The following is a 17769-nucleotide window of genomic DNA, read 5'->3' as shown; positions in this document are numbered from 1 at the left end:
TCTTGGCATCATATTTGGATTATACTCCCAGGACAGTTTAAAGTTGTGTTGTTTAGTGCTGAGAACAGAGAGGCCGGGAGGGTACTTACTCCACTGGCAACCTGGATAGGGGCAGTGAGGAGTGATTCACACCTGATCTCAGCCATCCCAGCCGGGAAGCCATGACTGTGGAAATGGTGGAATAGCCAAGAAAATGGCATTGGTGCTTTGGAGGGAGGATTTCTGGGATAAATCCGTTACTAAGTAATGGATTATGACATTTCTCCTCCTGTGGCAGGAGAAATGTCAATATGACTGTGTAGTTGCTAGAAACTATGAGGTATGTCAGAATCAGCCCTTGACGATCTTTCAAAGTGCAAGAAAAATGCAACCATAGCATATCTGGAAAGAGTACCATGAAACCATCAAATTATTTGAAAGACTCTTGTGGTCTCTCATCATGACTTACATGATTACCAACACGGGGACCCTATATGAAGAAAGGAGACTAGTATTCTCTTAGTTTCCCAAGGATAATTGTAGAGAATAAATAAGAACATTTGTTAAGGCTTCATAGCTATACGCTCATACCATAATAGAGCTTTAGATCTAGCTAGTGTTTTCAAGATTATTTACAATCTCATGTCTTTATTTCATTGAATGAGGAAAATGATCAACACAAGTGCTGAGTTCCTTATCCAGATATGTGATATAGTCCTTAAAATGTACGGTAGAAATAATTTTAAATTTATAAATACCTTAGTAGTATCACGATAACCATTAATATTAAATCTCTTATCTTTCCTTCATCATTAATATGAAATTACTGCTTGCAAAATTTTTGCTTCCTCTTTAAAACAAATATTTCATCACTTCTTCGAAGTTTTGCTTAGCATTATGTTCCCATCTTTTATATGAAGAAGTGTTGAACCATGCCATTAATTGCCACACCAATTTCTCCCACGAGCTGACTCTACCTCAAAATGTTTTTTATTTTGAAAAATTAAAAAAGAAATTTAGTGCTTTCTATGGCTTAATCAATGCCAGAAATATTCTCTTGTTCCATACATGCAAGGAGAGGGTGTTCTGGCAGGACTGTTAGAACCAAAACACAGTTTTATTACTTCGTTCAAGATATTGGTGCATTATTCACACATGGGGAATTCTCAGGAGTAAATTAGCCATCTAATATAGACCTGGATTAACTACAAATATATTGGCAGTAGAAATCTTTAGGCTTGTTGTTTAATGTAGAGGGATCAAGCAAGGCTTCCTGCAGATTCCCAGTTACAGTAGTCTTACTAAAAGTCATGGTGGTTTTTTTTTTAATTTTTTACTGAAGTATACTTGAATTACAGTGTTGTGTTAATTACTGCTGTACAACAAAGTGACTCAGTTATATATATATATATATATATATATATACATTCTTTTTCATATTCATTTCCATATGAATTATCACAGGATATTGAATACAGTTCCCTGTGCTATACAGTAGGACCTTGTTGTTTATCCATTCTGTATATACCAGTTTGCATCTGCGATTTCCAAACGCCCAATCCAACCCTCTCCTACCCCTCTCCCCCTTGGCAACCACCAGTCTATTCTCTATGTCCCTGATTCTATTTCTGCTTCATAGATAGGTTCATTTGTGTCATATTTTAGATTCCACCTATAAGTGATATCATGTGGTATTTGTCTTTCTCTTTCCGACTTACTTCACTTAGTATGATCATCTCTAGTTGCATCCATGTTGCTGCAAATGGCATTATTTCATTCTAAACATCATTATCTGAAATGTGACTTTAAGTCAAAGGTTCCAAACTCAAATGCCTACAGGGCTTGCAGGGAACAAGTGAATCAGGCTAGACAAGGAGACAAAAGGGAGTGGTGGGGAGCAGAGCAAACTAAAGAAACTATGGCCCATCCACGGGGTACGGCCACTGCTCCACTTGGGAAATTTTTTCAATGTCAGAAGGGAGGATTAGTTATAGCACAGGGAAATCTACTCAATATTCTGTGATAACCTATATGAGAAAAGAAGCTGAAAAAGAATGAATATATGTATATGTATAACTGAATCACTTTGCTGTACCCCTGAAACTAACACAACATTGTAAATCAACTAGACTCCAATAAAATTTAAAAAAAAAGAGCACACACACACACACACAAGAAATGAGGATTAGTATGAGTAGATCTTGAATTTTCCAAGAGAAGCTAATAACCAGGGCTTTTTATGTAAAATCTTCCCATTTTTAAATGCTGGCAACTAATTCAAATATTTTAAAACAATGTTGGCAGGAAAACACAATTATGGGACCAGGTTGAGCCATAGGCTGCCTGATTGTCATTCTCTTATAAATTTGCATCAGTTTTACTTTAATTCAAGGTTCCAACTTCAAGGAGCCAGTGAGAACTACACTGCCTGTAATATGTTACAGTATGTTTGGCTAGTCTGAGTGGAAAATGATTTTGATATTAATGTCCATGTAGGGCTAGAGATTATATTTTGACTTCGAGAAATTGTGCACTCCAACTCCTAATTCAGAAAGATTTCCACGGATATAATTGAATAATAACAATTCAGACTATCCTTTCTTGACTGTAAAACAATAAGAGGGGAATGTGGTAATAAATATCTGACACTTAATGTAATTTTCAGCAACATAATGCAGGTGGAAGATGTGGATACTAATGCATCAAATGCAACAAATCCTTTTAAAAATCTGTTTACAAGCCAGACTAGAGATACTGCCAACTCTTGAAGGGGAAAGGTGGAGGGCAGGGATGGAGGGAGGATTCAGACATCCATATTTTCACCTTAACTGGGTCATGAATTATTTTCCATGCTGACTACAGTGCTTATTCAGTGCTTACTACACAACCATGAAAATCTGTCCCTGCCTTAACCTGTTAAGCTGAGATTTCACAGAGGTTCAACAAACCCAAAGCCACATACCTAAATAGATGTTACCTTTGGTCCAATTTAAGCAAATTGTTTTAAGTACTTATTTAAGTTGTGTGTTTCTCTAACTGATGTGCACAAGTAGCTTGGTTATACTGCTCAGCACAGTCACTCCTGGGAGAAGTGGACGTCTGGGCTGGTGCTTACTCTGGGGAAGGAACAGGACCAAAATTGGAAAAGGTACAGAAGTCTTACCCCGAAGCCACCAGCCACCCTGTCACCCAGCTACCATGCTGTCATTTTTCTGTTTTAGCACCAAGCAGCCCAGCACCTGCCCTAATTCAGACTTTGCTGCTTTGTCATGCAAACCCCTGCAATTTCTCTCAACTCTGGAAAAGAAGCTGCTGTCATCTTCTTTTTCTCAAATATTTTAAATTCTGTCTCACCCGGTGGCTCACTACGAATGCAGGTTGCAGAGACCATTTCTCAGACTATGTGACACAGAATAATAAATGCTCTGTAAGAAAATGCTTCTGTGCAAAACTCAGTGTGGGAAATATTGCATAGTGCACACTCCTTGAGAGATTCACGTTGCACATTGGAAATTTAAAGCTCTGAGAGTTCTTCCGTGAAAAAGCCAGTTTAGCTTTGTTCAATCCGTTGTTTCTCAAGTTTATTTGACATTGACTATTTCTTATCTGGAACACTGGCCCACACATCTTGAAGTTCTAGAGCACAGTTTGGGAAGCACGAATATGGACAAGGGGGATGCCATTTAAAGCTTCTGACCTGGGGGATGATGTGGTCAAACCTGGCTTTAAACAGGAAAATGACTGCAGTGGGAGGGATGATTAAGAGAACATATATAGGGCTTCCCTGGTGGCGCAGTGGTTAGGAGTCCGCCTGCTGATGCAGGGCACACGGGTTTGTGCCCCAGTCCAGGAGGATCCCACATGCTGCAGAGCAGCTGGGCCCGTGAGCCATGGCCACTGAGCCTGCGGGTCTGGAGCCTGTGCTCTGCAACGGAAGAGGCCACAACAGTGAGAGGCCCGCGAACCGAAAAAAAAAAAAAAAAAAAAAAAGAGAACTATATAATCATTAGGTTTAGCAATGAGCTGGTTATGCAGATATGGGATAAGCGAAGTTGAAAAAGAGAATCAGTGGGAAAAGAATCTGGAAAGGAATGGATATATGTATATGTGTAACTGAATCAGTTAGCTGTACACCTGAAACTAACACCACATTGTAAATCAACTAGACTCCAATAGAAAATAAAAATTAAATTAAAAAAAAGAAAAGGAGAATCAGGTCCCCAATTTTATCACCTACATGGATGATGGTGTTATTAGCATGATGATAAAGTCATGTGAAATAGTATTTGGAAGGAAAGGTAATGAGCTTTTTGTTGGTTTTAGCACTTAAGAGAATATTTGGAGAAAGAATATTGAGATTTTTCTTTGTTTGATTTTTAGGGCTTTCTAACACAAACATCTCTTTACAGCATGTGCCCAACTATCTCCTCTAAACTCTGTGAAGGCAAAGAAGTTATTTTACTTTTCTGATTTCCCTAAATACTTAGCACAATATCTGTACCCATTCACAGAGGAAATAAACAAATGGTTGCAAAAATTATATGGTTACCAACAAAAAATGGCTTGAGCTAAATCAAGGCGAATAAAGAGTGAAGGTGGAGCGAGCCCATCAGACTGAGGCAGAACTCACCAGAAGGCCTTGTAACACAGGAAGTAGGAGGAGGGCCCCTGGAGCTGTAACGTGCAGGGTTTGGGGCAGGCTTTGGTACCTACCAGAGCTTTGTGTCTTTCTTCTCAAGGCTCAAGTTCAGAGAAAAGGGTCTTTTTAATCCAGGTGTGGTCAGAGCACTTGTTGGATGAGCTCTGGAAGATGAGGGGTAGAGGAGATGTCTCATAGGAAAGTCAAAGACTATCAGTACAACAAGTGGGTATGAGAACAGTGCCCAAATTCTTTTAAATGGTCTGTTTATGAGCCATGTCAAGGACAATGTCATCTAGTGAGAAGGCACAGCTATTGACTTCTGAAATGAAATTTGGCTGGAACAGGGAATGAAGCACAGGTAGCGTCTGGGGGTACACCATCTGGACTTGGCGTGCAGAAAGAGGTGCTCTGACTGCAGATTGCTTTCCTTTCCAATTGGCCGTTGAGGTTAAAATAAAACAGACAAAAAGCTTATTTTCTCAGCCCGGTCATCAGACTATCTGAAAATGGATAATACAAGTTTTATTTAAAAACATAAAAATTTTAGAGATGAAAAAGCCTTTAGGTCAAAGAAGTTCAGAGAGGTTACTGCTTTGCCCAAGGTTGCTTAGACCATCAGTGAATGGACTGATTCTTGAACACAGGAGTCCTGACTGTCATCCGATGCTCTTCTCACTATGAGCACAGATGCACTCTGCCTAGAAGAACAAAAGAAATGACTTCTCAACGGCAGTCTCCACTCAGCTGTTATGGGCACAGAGAGATAAGAAGGGAACACAAATTCAAAACTGTTTTCTGAAAGCATCACCCTGAATGCCAAGCAAAGCAAGAGGGAGGCCAATTTTAAAGGCTGCCAAAGATCTTTTGATACAATCTAGGTAATGTATCTCCTTCCCAATCTGTGACATCCTTGCAAATGGGAGCAAAGTCAGATTACATGTCTCCTTGTCAGTGTACTTTAATACCTTGCTGTGGCCTCAGAAAGTTGTGGGAAAAGAGAAGCAGAAAAAAGAGAAAAAGAAAGTGCTATGCCCTTTTCTCTGTTCACAACATCAAATTGGTAATTACAGTGTTGGTATTTGCCACATGCCAGTAAGGGACCCAGCATGGTTCAGACATAAAGCCAACACTGTTCATTGCTCTGGGAATTTACAGTCTCGCTTAGGCAGAAAAGTAACCATGAAAAGATTGAAAAAAAAATCATATGATATTGGTTAAATCTTGGCTTTCTTTAACTTCCTTGGCATTTGGGTCTTTTGTGTGGGATGAAGGGAGATGACAGAAATAGGATAATTGGAAGCTTTTGTAGCTGTGCACAGTGGGGATTTCAAAATGAAATCACCAGTATTGCAAGACACGGCACAAAGGGGTCACTTGTGGAAGGATGGAGTGTGCATGGGAGGAGGGGCTTTTTAACCTAATTATCCACATCCAAGCCAACGGGGTCTCCTAGCCACTCCCTCCATTTTGGGAAGGTCCTTTCCCTTTTACTGCTGCTTTCAAAGCAGCTAGCGCCCTTCTTGTGCTCCCACCCCACCTCTCCAAGCTCAGTGTGTGAACAGCTGGGACATCTGCGCCCCCCGCCCAATACACAGAGCCCAGCTCAAGACCCCTCCTCACCCCAACCAAACTTAGAGCTAACATCTTCTGAGCATTTTCTTGCAAATATTCTTTTATTAAGCTTCACAGCACTCAGTGAAACAGGTACTATGGTTACCTTCATTTTACAGGTGAAAAGCTCAGGTTCAGAGAGGTTGAGACACTTGTCTGGAGACCCTCAGCAAGTAAGCAGGAAGGCCAGGAATCAAACGCAGGCTGACTGACTCCAGCACAGTGGTCTTACCTACCATGGCAAACACCACACTCTCAGCTTTATCCTTCACACCGTTAAAATGTCTGTCTTCATCTCCACGTCCTTGGGGCTTTGCCTAGGCGGCCAGCTTGCCTCTTATGATGTATCATGCTAGGTTACTGAAGATTCTAATGGCTTCGGCTCTTTTCCAGAAAAGTGATAGCTGTACTTGATTAGGGACACCCCAGAAATCCAGACTCACAGACTAATTCTGATAGTGGGATTTTGAGGCATATAGAGAATAAGAGAGGGGACTGACTTGAAAGTCAGTAGCCCCGGGGTTCCTCCAAGCAAGGAGGAACAAAAGACCCAAATGCCAAGTGATTCTTAACTTGGCTTTCCGTAGGAGCTAACCCTGATCTGAAGAGAAATTTCCATCATCTGTCCCGAGATCTCTGGGCCTGAAAGCCATCATCAAAGCAATACTGAGGCAGAATAATTTGCATTAGGATTTGGACCAGAGATTTTCAAGCAGGAGTGATTTTTCCCTCCTTCCCTCACCCACCAGAGGACATGTGATGATGTCTGAAGACATTGTTGGCTGCCACAGCAGGGGACCAGGGGGGTGTTACTGGCATCGAGTGGGTAGACGCCAGCCAGGGTTGTTGCTAAACATCCTGCAATGCAGAGGACAACCCCCTACAAGAAGAACGATCTGGCCCAAAATGTCACTAACGCCAAGTTTAAGAAAATCTGTTTAGATAATAATTGAGAGGCCAGTATGACCAGGGTTACAAACGTCCAAGCAGAGAAATGGCCAATGAAGAAGAAACAAAGTGAAATCGAAGGACAGAGGGGGCACGTCTAAGGCCCAGTTTTTGACAACTAGTTACACACCAGGGTTTTCTCCTCAGTGTCCTAAATGTTTAGGGCAACGTAGCTGGTCAGCTAATTCTACCTCTTTTTGAGTATACCTAAGAGAAAAGGAAATATTTGATTTTACAAATAAGACTTGAGTCTAGTAAAGAAAATGAAGAACAGTTAGCACTGGGAGTGATGCCCCATTGGATCCTATTATATGATTCTCTGACTAAGAAAACAATCAGGTGAACCAGCTTCTGAGTCATAGTTTCTCAAGATGTGGTCTGTGTAGCATCTTCAAATGAATCACGTGGATGTTTGTTAGCAAAGCCAGATTCCTGGACCTCCTGTCAGACCTACTGAGGTCCTGGATAAGCCCAGGAATCCGCAATTTTAACAATCTTCCCGTGTGATTCTTGCATCTACTGGAGAATGCCTCCTTTGGGGGTTCTTATGAAGGTGACTTTCAAAGTCCTACTGATCTCGGGTGGCCTTGGCCTGCAGCGAATGGAAGGAGGATTTTGGTTCCCGGCCAGAGATTGAAGTCAGGCCGCAATAGTGAGAGCGCTGAATCCTAGCCACTAGACCAGTGGCCGGTGACAAGGCCCTGGCCCTTTGGCTTTGTAGAAATGAATTCCCACAAAGACAGAAACTAGTGAAACAAGTAAAGTGTTTATTAGGAGGAAAAAAGAGTCCGTGTGAATAGGCACACATGGGTGGACGCAGAGAGAGAGAGAGAGAGTCACGCCCTCATGGTAGTTTGAATCACTTATATGGGGCATTTCTTCCAGGTTTCCGTTGGCCAGTCATCTTGCTTTGCCTTGTTCTGAGTCTGTATTTTGTACATCTCAGGGTCCTCACATGTGTGTGGGCGCATCTCTTAGCCAAGATGGATTCTAGTGAAGAGACCTATACCTAGGTTGACATCACCTACTGTGGGGTGCCGCTCCTCCCTTTTTGACCTTCAAGCACCTTTCTGTGCCTATGTAGTCGGGAAGGTCTCCTTGGCTTCGAGAATGATGAATACGTGGGCCTTTGTCTGTTATCTGGGGAGGGCTCAGCTCCTCTCATTATCCTCCTGCTATTATCTTCCTCTTGGAGCATCTCTCCACAAGGGACAAGCTCCAGCTCCGCGGCCTGGGGCCCATCTATCTCCTGTCTCACTACCATTGTCCAGACCCAGACTCAAGTCTCCATGCCTGTATAAAGTCCCCCTTGACCTTAACCTCGTGCTCTTCACTCATAGTCTTCACTTGACACTTCATGTCTGCGTTCTTTTTTTTTTTTTTTAAACATCTTTATTGGAGTATAATTGCTTTACAATGGTGTGTTAGTTTCTGCTTTATAACAAAGTGAATCAACAATACTTATACATATATCCCCATATCTCTTCCCTCTTGCGTCTCCCTCCCTCCCACTCTCCCTATCCCAACCCTCTAGGTGGTCACAAAGCACCGAGCTGATCTCCCTATGCTATGCTGACCAAATAGATTTTAACCTATTTTTCTCTCTCTCCAAGTATCTGTCTGCCTTCTTTCTTCTTTTCTGCCTTCTTTTTTATTTATTTATTTATTTATTTATTTATTTTTGCTTTATAACAAATTAAATCAGTTATACATATACATATGTTCCCATATCCCCTCCCTTTTGCGTCTCCCTCCCACCCTCCCTATCCCACCCCTCCAGGCGGTCACAAAGCACCGAGCTGATCTCCCTGTGCTATGCGGCTGCTTCCCACTAGCTATCTACCTTACGTTTGGTAGTGTATATATGTCCATGCCGCTCTTTCACTTTGTCACAGCTTACCCTTCCCCCTCCCCATATGCTCAAGTCCATTCTCTAGTAGGTCTGTGTCTTTATTCCTGTCTTACCCCTATGTTCTTCATGACATTTTTTTTTCTTAAATTCCATATATATGTGTCAGCATACAGTATTTGTCTTTCTCTTTCTGACTTACTTCACTCTGTATGACAGACTCTAGGTCCATCCACCGCATTACAAATAGCTCAATTTCATTTCTTTTTATGGCTGAGTAATATTCCATTGTATATATGTGCCACATCTTCTTTACCCATTCATCCGATGATGGACACTTAGGTTGTTTCCATCTCCGGGCTATTGTAAATAAGGCTGCTATGAACATTTTGGTACATGTCTCTTTTTGAATTATGGTTTTCTCAGGGTATATGCCCAGTAGTGGGATTGCTGGGTCATATGGTAGTTCTATTTGTAGTTTTTTAAGGAACCTCCATACCGTTCTCCATAGTGGCTGTACCAATTCACATTCCCACCAGCAGTGCAAGAGTGTTCCCTTTTCTCCACACCCTCTCCAGCATTTATTGTTTCTAGATTTTTTGATGATGGCCATTCTGACTGGTGTGAGATGATATCTCATTGTAGTCTTGATTTGCATTTCTCTGATGAGTAAAGATGTTGAGCATCCTTTCATGTGTTTGTTGGCAGTCTGTATATCTTCTGTGGAGAAATGTCTATTTAGGTCTTCTGCCCATTTTTGGATTGGGTTGTTTGTTTTTTTTGTTATTGAGCTGCCTGAGCTGCTTATAAATTTTGGAGATTAATCCTTTGTCAGTTGCTTCATTTGCAAATATTTTCTCCCATTCTGAGGGTTGTCTTTTGGTCTTGTTTATGGTTTCCTTTGCTGTGCAAAAGCTTTTAAGTTTCATTAGGTCCCATGTGTTTATTTTTGTTTTATTTCCATTTCTCTAGGAGGTGGGTCCAAAAGGATCTTGCTGTGATTTATGTCATAGAGTGTTCTGCCTATGTTTTCCTCTAAGAGTTTGATAGTTTCTGGCCTTACATTTAGGTCTTTAATCCATTTGGAGCTTATTTTTGTGTATGGTGTTAGGGAGTGATCTAATCACATACTTTTACATGTCCCTATCCAGTTTTCCCAGCACCACTTATTGAAGAGACTGTCCTTTCTCCACTGTACATTCCTGCCTCCTTTATCAAAGATAAGGTGACCATATGTCCGTGGGTTTATCTCTGGGCTTTCTATCCTGTTCCATTGATCTATCTTTCTGTTTTTGTGCCAGTACCATACTGTCTTGATTACTGTAGCTTTGTAGTATAGTCTGAAGTCAGGGAGCCTGATTCCTCCAGCTCCATTTTTCGTTCTCAAGATTGCTTTGGCTATTCGGGGTCTTTTGTGTTTCCATACAAATTGTGAAATTTTTTGCTCTAGTTCTGTGAAAAATGCCAGTGGTAGTTTGATAGGGATTGCATTGAATCTGTAGATTGCTTTGGGTAGTAGAGTCATTTTCACAATGTTGATTCTTCCAATCCAAGAGCATGGTACATCTCTCCACTATTTGTATCATCTTTAATTTCTTTCATCAGTGTCTTATAATTTTCTGCATACAGGTCTTTTGTCTCCTTAGGTAGGTTTATTCCTAGATATTTTATTCTTTTTGTTGCAATGGTAAATGGGAGTGTTTCCGTGATTTCACTTTCAGATTTTTCATCATTAGTATATAGGAATGCCAGAGATTTCTGTGCATTAATTTTGTATCCGGCAACTTTACCAAATTCATTGATTAGCTCTAGTAGTTTTCTAGTAGCATTTTTAGGATTCTCTATGTATAGTATCATGTCATCTGCAAACAGTGACAGCTTTACTTCTTCTTTTCCGATTTGGATTCCTTTTATTTCCTTTTCTTCTCTGATTGCTGTGGCTAAAACTTCCAAAACTAGGTTGAATAAGAGTGGTGAGAGTGGGCAACCTTGTCTTGTTCCTGATCTTAGTGGAAATGGTTTCAGTTTTTCACCATTGAAGACGATGCTGGCTGTGGCTTTGTCATATATGGCCTTTATTATGTTGAGGAAAGTTCCCTCTATGCCTACTTTCTGCAGGGTTTTTATCATAAATCGGTGTTGAATTTTGTCGAAAGCTTTCTCTGCATCTATTGAGATGATCATATGGTATTTCTCCTTCAATTTTTTAATATGGTGTATCACGTTGATTGATTTGCGTATATTGAAGAATCCTTGCATTCCTGGAATAAACCCCACTTGATCATGGTGTATGATCCTTTTAATGTGCTGTTGGATTCTGTTTGCTAGTATTTTGTTGAGGATTTTTGCATCTATGTTCATCAGTGATATTGGCCTGTAGTTTTCTTTCTTTGTGACATCCTTGTCTGGTTTTGGTATCAAGGTGATGGTGGTCTCATAGAATGTGTTTGGGAGTGTTCCCCACTCTGCTATATTTTGGAAGAGTTTGAGAAGGATAGGTGTTAGCTCTTCTCTAAATGCTTGATAGAATTCACCTGTGAAGCCATCTGGTCCTGGGCTTTTGTTTGTTGGAAGATTTTTTTATCACAGTTTCAATTTCAGTGCTTGTGATTGGTCTGTTCATATTTTCTATTTCTTCCTGATTCAGTCTTGGCAGGTTGTGCATTTCTAAGAATTTGTCCATTTCTTCCAGGTTGTCCATTTTATTGGCATAGAGTTGCTTGTAGTAATCTCTCATGATCTTTTGTATTTCTGCACTGTCAGTTGTTACTTCTCCTTTTTCATTTCTAATTCTATTGATTTGAGTCTTCTCCATTTTTTTCTTGATGAGTCTGGCTAATGGTTTATCCATTTTGTTTATCTTCGCAAAGAACCAGCTTTTAGTTTTATTGATCTTTGCTATCGTTTCCTTCTTTTCTTTTTCATTTATTTCTGATCTGATCTTTATGATTTCTTTCCTTCTGCTAACTTTGGGATGTTTTTGTTCTTCTTTCTCTAATTGCTTTAGGTGCAAGGTTAGGTTGTTTATTCGAGATGTTTCCTGTTTCTTAAGGTGGGATTGTATTGCTATAAACTTCCCTCTTAGAACTGCTTTTGCTGCATCCCATAGGTTTTGGGTCATCGTGTCCCCATTGTCATTTGTTTCTAGGTATTTTTTAATTTCCTCTTTGATTTCTTCAGTGATCACTTCGTTATTAAGTAGTGTATTGTTTAGCCTCCATGTGTTTGTATTTTTTACAGATCTTTTCCTGTAATTGATATCTAGTCTCATAGCATTGTGGTCAGAAAAGATACTTGATACAATTTCAATTTTTTTAAATTTACCAAGGCTTGATTTGTGACCCAAGATATGATCTATCCTGGAGAATGTTCCATGAGCACTTGAGAAAAATGTGTATTCTGTTGTTTTTGGATGGAATGTCCTATAAATATCAATTAAGTCTATCTTGTTTAATGTATCATTTAAAGCTTGTGTTTCCTTATTTATTTTCATTTTGGATGATCTGTCCATTGCTGAAAGTGGGGTGTTAAAGTCCCCTACTATGATTGTGTTACTGTCGATTTCTCCTTTTATGGCTGTTAGTATTTGCCTTATGTATTGAGGTGCTCCTATGTTGGGTGCATAAATATATACAATTGTTATATCTTCTTCTTGGATCGATCCCTTGATCATTATGTAGTGTCCTTCTTTGTCTCTTCTAGTAGTCTTTATTTTAAAGTCTATCTTGTCTGATATGAGAATTGCTACTCCAGCTTTCTTTTGGTTTCCATTTGCATGGAATATCTTTTTCCATCCCTTTACTTTCAGTCTGTATGTGTCTCTAGGTCTGAAGTGGGTCTCTTGTAGACAGCATATATATGGGTCTTGTTTTTGTATCCATTCAGCCAATCTGTGCCTTTTGGTGGGAGCATTTAGTCCATTTACATTTAAGGTAATTATCGATATGTATGTTCCTATTCCCATTTTCTTAATTGTTTTGGGTTCGTTATTGTAGGTCTTTTCCTTCTGTTGTGTTTCTTGCCTAGAGAAGTTCCTTTAGCATTTGTTGTAAAGCTGGTTTGGTGGTGCTGAACTCTCTCAGCTTTTGCTTGTCTGTAAATGTTTTAATTTCTCCATCAAATCTGAATGAGATCCTTGCTGGGTAGAGTAATCTTGGTTGCAGGTTTTTCTCTTTCATCACTTTAATTATGTCCTGCCACTCCCTTCTGGCTTGTAGAGTTTCTGCTGAGAGATCCGCTGTTATCCTGATCGGGAATCCCTTGTGTGTTATTTGTTGTTTTTGCCTTGCTGCTTTTAATATGATTTCTTTGTGTTTAATTTTTGACAGTTTGATTAATATGTGTCTTGGCGTATTTCTCCTTGGATTTATTCTGTATGGGACTCTCTGTGCCTCCTGGACTTGATTAACTATTTCCTTTCCCATATTAGGGAAGTTTTCAACTATAATCTCTTCAAATATTTTCTCAGTCCCTTTCTTTTTCTCCTCTTCTTCTGGAACCCCTATAATTCGAATGTTGGTGTGTTTAATGTTGTCCCAGAGGTCTCTGAGACTGTCCTCTGTTCTTTTCATTCTTTTTTCTTTATTTTACTCTGCAGCAGTTATTTCCACTATTTTATCTTCCACCTCACTTATCCGTTCTTCTGCCTCAGTTATTCTGCTATTGATCCCATCTACAGTATTTTTTATTTCATGTATTGTGTTTTTAATCAATGCTTGATTCATCTTTAGTTCTTCTAGGTCCTTGTTAACTGTTTCTTGCATTTTGTCTATTCTATTTCCAAGATTTTGGATCTGGGAAATAGAATCTTGGATCATCTTTACCATCATTATTCTGAATTCTTTTTCAGGTAGACTGCCTATTACCTCTTCATTTGTTAGATCTGGTGGGTTTTTATCTTGCTCCTTCTCCTGCTGTGTGTTTTTCTGTCTTCTCATTTTGCTTATCTTACTGTGTTTGGGGTCTCCTTTTTGCAGGCTGCAGGTTCATAGTTCCCGTTGTTTTTGGTGTCTGTCCCCAGTGGCTAAGTTTGGTTTAGTGGGTTGTGTAGGCTTCCTGGTGGAGGGTACTAGTGCCTGTGTTCTGGTGGATGAGGCTGGATCTTGTCTTTCTGGTGGGCAGGTCCACGTCTGGTGGCCTGTTTTGGGGTGTCTGCGGACTTTTTATGATTTTAGGCCACCTCTCTGCTAATGGGTGGCGTTGTGTTCCTGTCTTGCTAGTTGTTTGGCATAGGGTGTCCAGCACTGTAGCTTGCTGGTCGTTGAGTGAAGCTGGGTGCTGGTGTTGAGATGGAGATCTCTGGAAGATTTTCGCTGTTTGATATTATGTGGAGCTGGGAGGTCTCTTGTGGACCAGTGTCCTGAAGTTGGCTCTCCCACCTCAGAGGCACAGCACTGACTCCTGGCTCCTCAATTTGGGATGATTTGTTGTCTATTCATGTATTCCAGAGATGCAGGGTACATCAAGTTGATTGTGGAGCTTTAATCCGCTGCTTCTGAGGCTGCTGGGAGAGGTTTCCCTTTCTCTTCTTTGTTCTCACAGCTCCTGGGTCTCAGCTTTGGATTTGGCCCCGCCTCTGCGTGTAGGTCGCCGGAGGGCGTCTGTTCTTCGCTCAGACAGGACAGGGTTAAAGGAGCAGCCTCTTCGGGGGCTCTGGCTCACTCAGGCCGGGCGGGAGGGAGGGGCACGGAGTGCGGGGCGAGCCTGCAGCGGCAGAGGTCGGCGTGACGTTGCACCAGCCCGAGGCGTGCCGTGCGTTCTCCCAGGGAAGCCGTCTCTGGATCCCGGGACCCCGGCAGTGGCGGGCTGCACAGGCTCCCGGAAGGGCGGTGTGGACAGTGACCTGCGCTCGCACACAGGCTTCTTGGCGGCGGCAGAAACAGCCCCAGCGTCCCACGCCCGTCACTGGGCTCTGCGCTTTCAGTCGTGACTCGCGCCCGTCTGTGGAGCCCCTTTAAGCAGCGCTCTTAATCCCCTCTCCTCGCGCACCAGGAAACCAAGAGGGAAGAAAAAGTCTCTTGCCTCTTCGGCAGCTCCAGAGTTTTCCCAGACTCCCTGCCGGCTAGCCGTGGTGCACTAACCCCTTCAGGCTGAGTTCTCGCCGCTAGCCCCAGTCCTCTCCCTGCGCTCTGACCGAAGCCCGAGCCTCAGCTTCCAGCGCCGCCCGCCGTGGCAGGCGAGCAGACAAGCCTCTCGGGCTGGTGAGTGCCGCTCGGCACCGATCCTCTGTGCGGGAATCTCTCCGCTTTGCCCTACCCAGGTATGTGGGGAGTTTCTTGCCTTTTGGGAGGTCTGGGGTCTTCTGCCAGCATTCAGTAGGTGTTCTGTAGGAGTTGTTCCACGTGTAGCTGTATTTCTGGTGTATCCGTGGGGAGGAAGGTGATCTCCGCGTCTTACTCTTCCGCCATCTTACCCGGAAGTCCCATATCTGCGTTCTTAAATTTCTGTAGTTGTTTTGTGTGTACGGTGATCTCCCGCCTGGACTGTGCCTGGGCACTCTGACTTAATCCCCTCTGTCACTGATATCTGGCACTGGACCAGGACTAGGATATGTCCTCAGAGCCACTCAGCATTTGTACCCATTCTCATAAACCAGATTCAATAGATAATTAGTGCCCCTTTCAGAGCCATCCAATCTTCATTTTCCTGTTGTTTTTCCTTTGTCCACCTGGAGAGGTGCAGAACAAAGAGCAAGAAGTCAATTAGGGCTTCCCTGGTGGCGCAGTGGTTGAGAGTCCGCCTGCCGATGCAGGGGACACGGGTTCATGCCCCGGTCCAGGAGGATCCCACATGCCGTGGAGTGGCTGGGCCCGTGAGCCATGGCCGTTGAGCCTGCACATCCAGAGCCTGTGCTCCACAACAGAAGAGGCCACAACAGTGAGAGGCCCGCGTAACACACACACACACACACAAAAAAAAGAAAAAAAAGAAGTAAATTTGTCCTTGAATTGGAGACCTTGATGAGCTACCGCACACCCAAAGGTCAAGAATGTACTCTAGTGTGCACAGCTAAATAAAGAAAATCCAGCAATTAATCCTCTGTAAAACACAAAGAAGCTCTTGATTGAAAAGCCAAGACCCATCCATTACTCTCCAATTTCTACAATGCAGGGCATTAAACACTTAAATCAAAGTATTGCATTAGCTTTTTTAAGGCCTCCTTACAGAGGCCTTAAAAAAGATAAATGCATTATGACACTACTAACCAAATGGTTTGTGGGGCATACCGGTTGCAGAAATTGCAGCTAGACTATCAGTCAGCTCCACTAGCAAGCAGTCCTTGGTCTGAATGGTTGATCGCTTGCATGTTCAGCGTTTGACATGTACGTGGCAATCTATTTCCTCGTCAAAATTACTTAGGTAAGAATGCCTCATCGCCCTCCCTTTGTAAAGACACATCCATCTGCAGTTCAAACCAAACCAAACAAAAACAAAAAGACTACCACAAGACTAAAACATACGTAATACTGATGTTATATAAATTAACCAATTTTTCCATTGGAGCTTCACAGATTTGAAAGACCTTGGCTCTTCCATAAAACACGTGATTTTCAAGGTAATTATTAAACATTGGGTGACATTCATATTGAAAGCAAGGTAATTAGCAATTGGAAAGACTAGAGGAGGGCAATTTGGGGTGCTTCTTTTATTTTAAAAGAAATAACTCAGGTCTGTAGGTAACTTTGCCAGCAGTGGGAGGCTCGCATGGGATCCAGCCAGCCAGCAGAGAGATGCATGTGTCTCCAGGGAGAAATTACTGTCGGGCAGTAGTCCTTAGCAGATCAATGATAATAGCATTGATTTGGACCCTCAACTCCCATTTGTGTGCTTTCACTTGATCATTTGTGAGAGCAATCATCTGCCTCGACCCAGAATGCCTTTCAGTCTTCGTTAAAAGACAGAGGAAACATAGTCCAGGGAAAAGAAGTTGCTTGGTGGTTGATTATGTTTTTAATGGAAAAAGAACACTATATTCTAGGTGTAGAATTAGCTGCATGACTTTTTAAACAACATTTTAAAGAACATTAACAATCCAGGCTGTATTATTCGTGTGAGACATAAGCTTAAAAATCATACGTTAGCTTTTGTATGTTTGTTGTTATTGTCATGTTGTTATGCTCTGGCTCTGAGTTTGTGGGCATGGGGGAGTGAGTTAAAATGTGGTCTCCAGAAGCATGAATTCTTGCTTCTTAGGGATTTCCCGTTTTGCACCAGACCAAGCTAAAGCTGACTTCTTGAGGGTGGTTGGGTGCCTTTACCATAAAGCAGAAAAAACTTCAACATGGATGATAAGTACCTATATACCCATCAGGAAACTGAGAAAAAGGGTAAAATTAAAATCAGTTTTCCTCATTTCCTAAATATTGTATCAAGATGCTTACTGGTAAGATATATGAGTATATACAGGTTATAATATTTTTCCTAGTGGAAGGCTGTGACCAATGTTAAAGTCCATGATTAAAAAGGAAAAATTAAAACCCCTTCACTGATTGATATTAGATTCTAAGATGGGCTCACTAAACTGTAAGCAATGAGTTCTTTACCCCCCTTGTCCCCATGAAATCCTAATTAAGTGGGAATTCTTACCTCCTGAGACCTACATAAGTTCACTAATATAAACAAGTATTATTACAACTTAATACATGTTTGAAGGGCCATGAAAGGAATACTCTAAATTATTTTAATGCAATAAAGATCGTTTATGCTATGCACATGTACACACACACAACAAACATGTCAT

At 41.5% G+C, this 17769-nt stretch overlaps 1 protein-coding gene across 6 annotated transcripts in view; it reads left to right on the top strand.

Annotated features, from left to right (window-relative positions):
• Positions 1-17769, top strand: part of DOCK10 (dedicator of cytokinesis 10) — a 293328-nt gene that overhangs the window by 95197 nt on the left and 180362 nt on the right. Inside the window, exon 2 of one of the 6 annotated variants that reach the window (XM_081241943.1) lies at positions 16541-16584. The exons of the other annotated variants lie outside the window; for them this stretch is intronic. The gene's annotated coding sequence lies outside the window, so the exon portion shown is untranslated. The remainder of the gene's footprint in view (positions 1-16540; positions 16585-17769) is intronic. 6 annotated transcript variants of the gene reach the window in all.

This window comes from Mesoplodon bidens (assembly GCF_964165515.1).
Source record: "Mesoplodon bidens genome assembly, chromosome: 8".
Lineage (NCBI taxonomy): Eukaryota > Metazoa > Chordata > Mammalia > Artiodactyla > Ziphiidae > Mesoplodon > Mesoplodon bidens.
The sequence above is the reverse complement of the archived record's forward strand: the minus strand, read 5'-3'. Positions and strand labels throughout refer to the sequence as shown.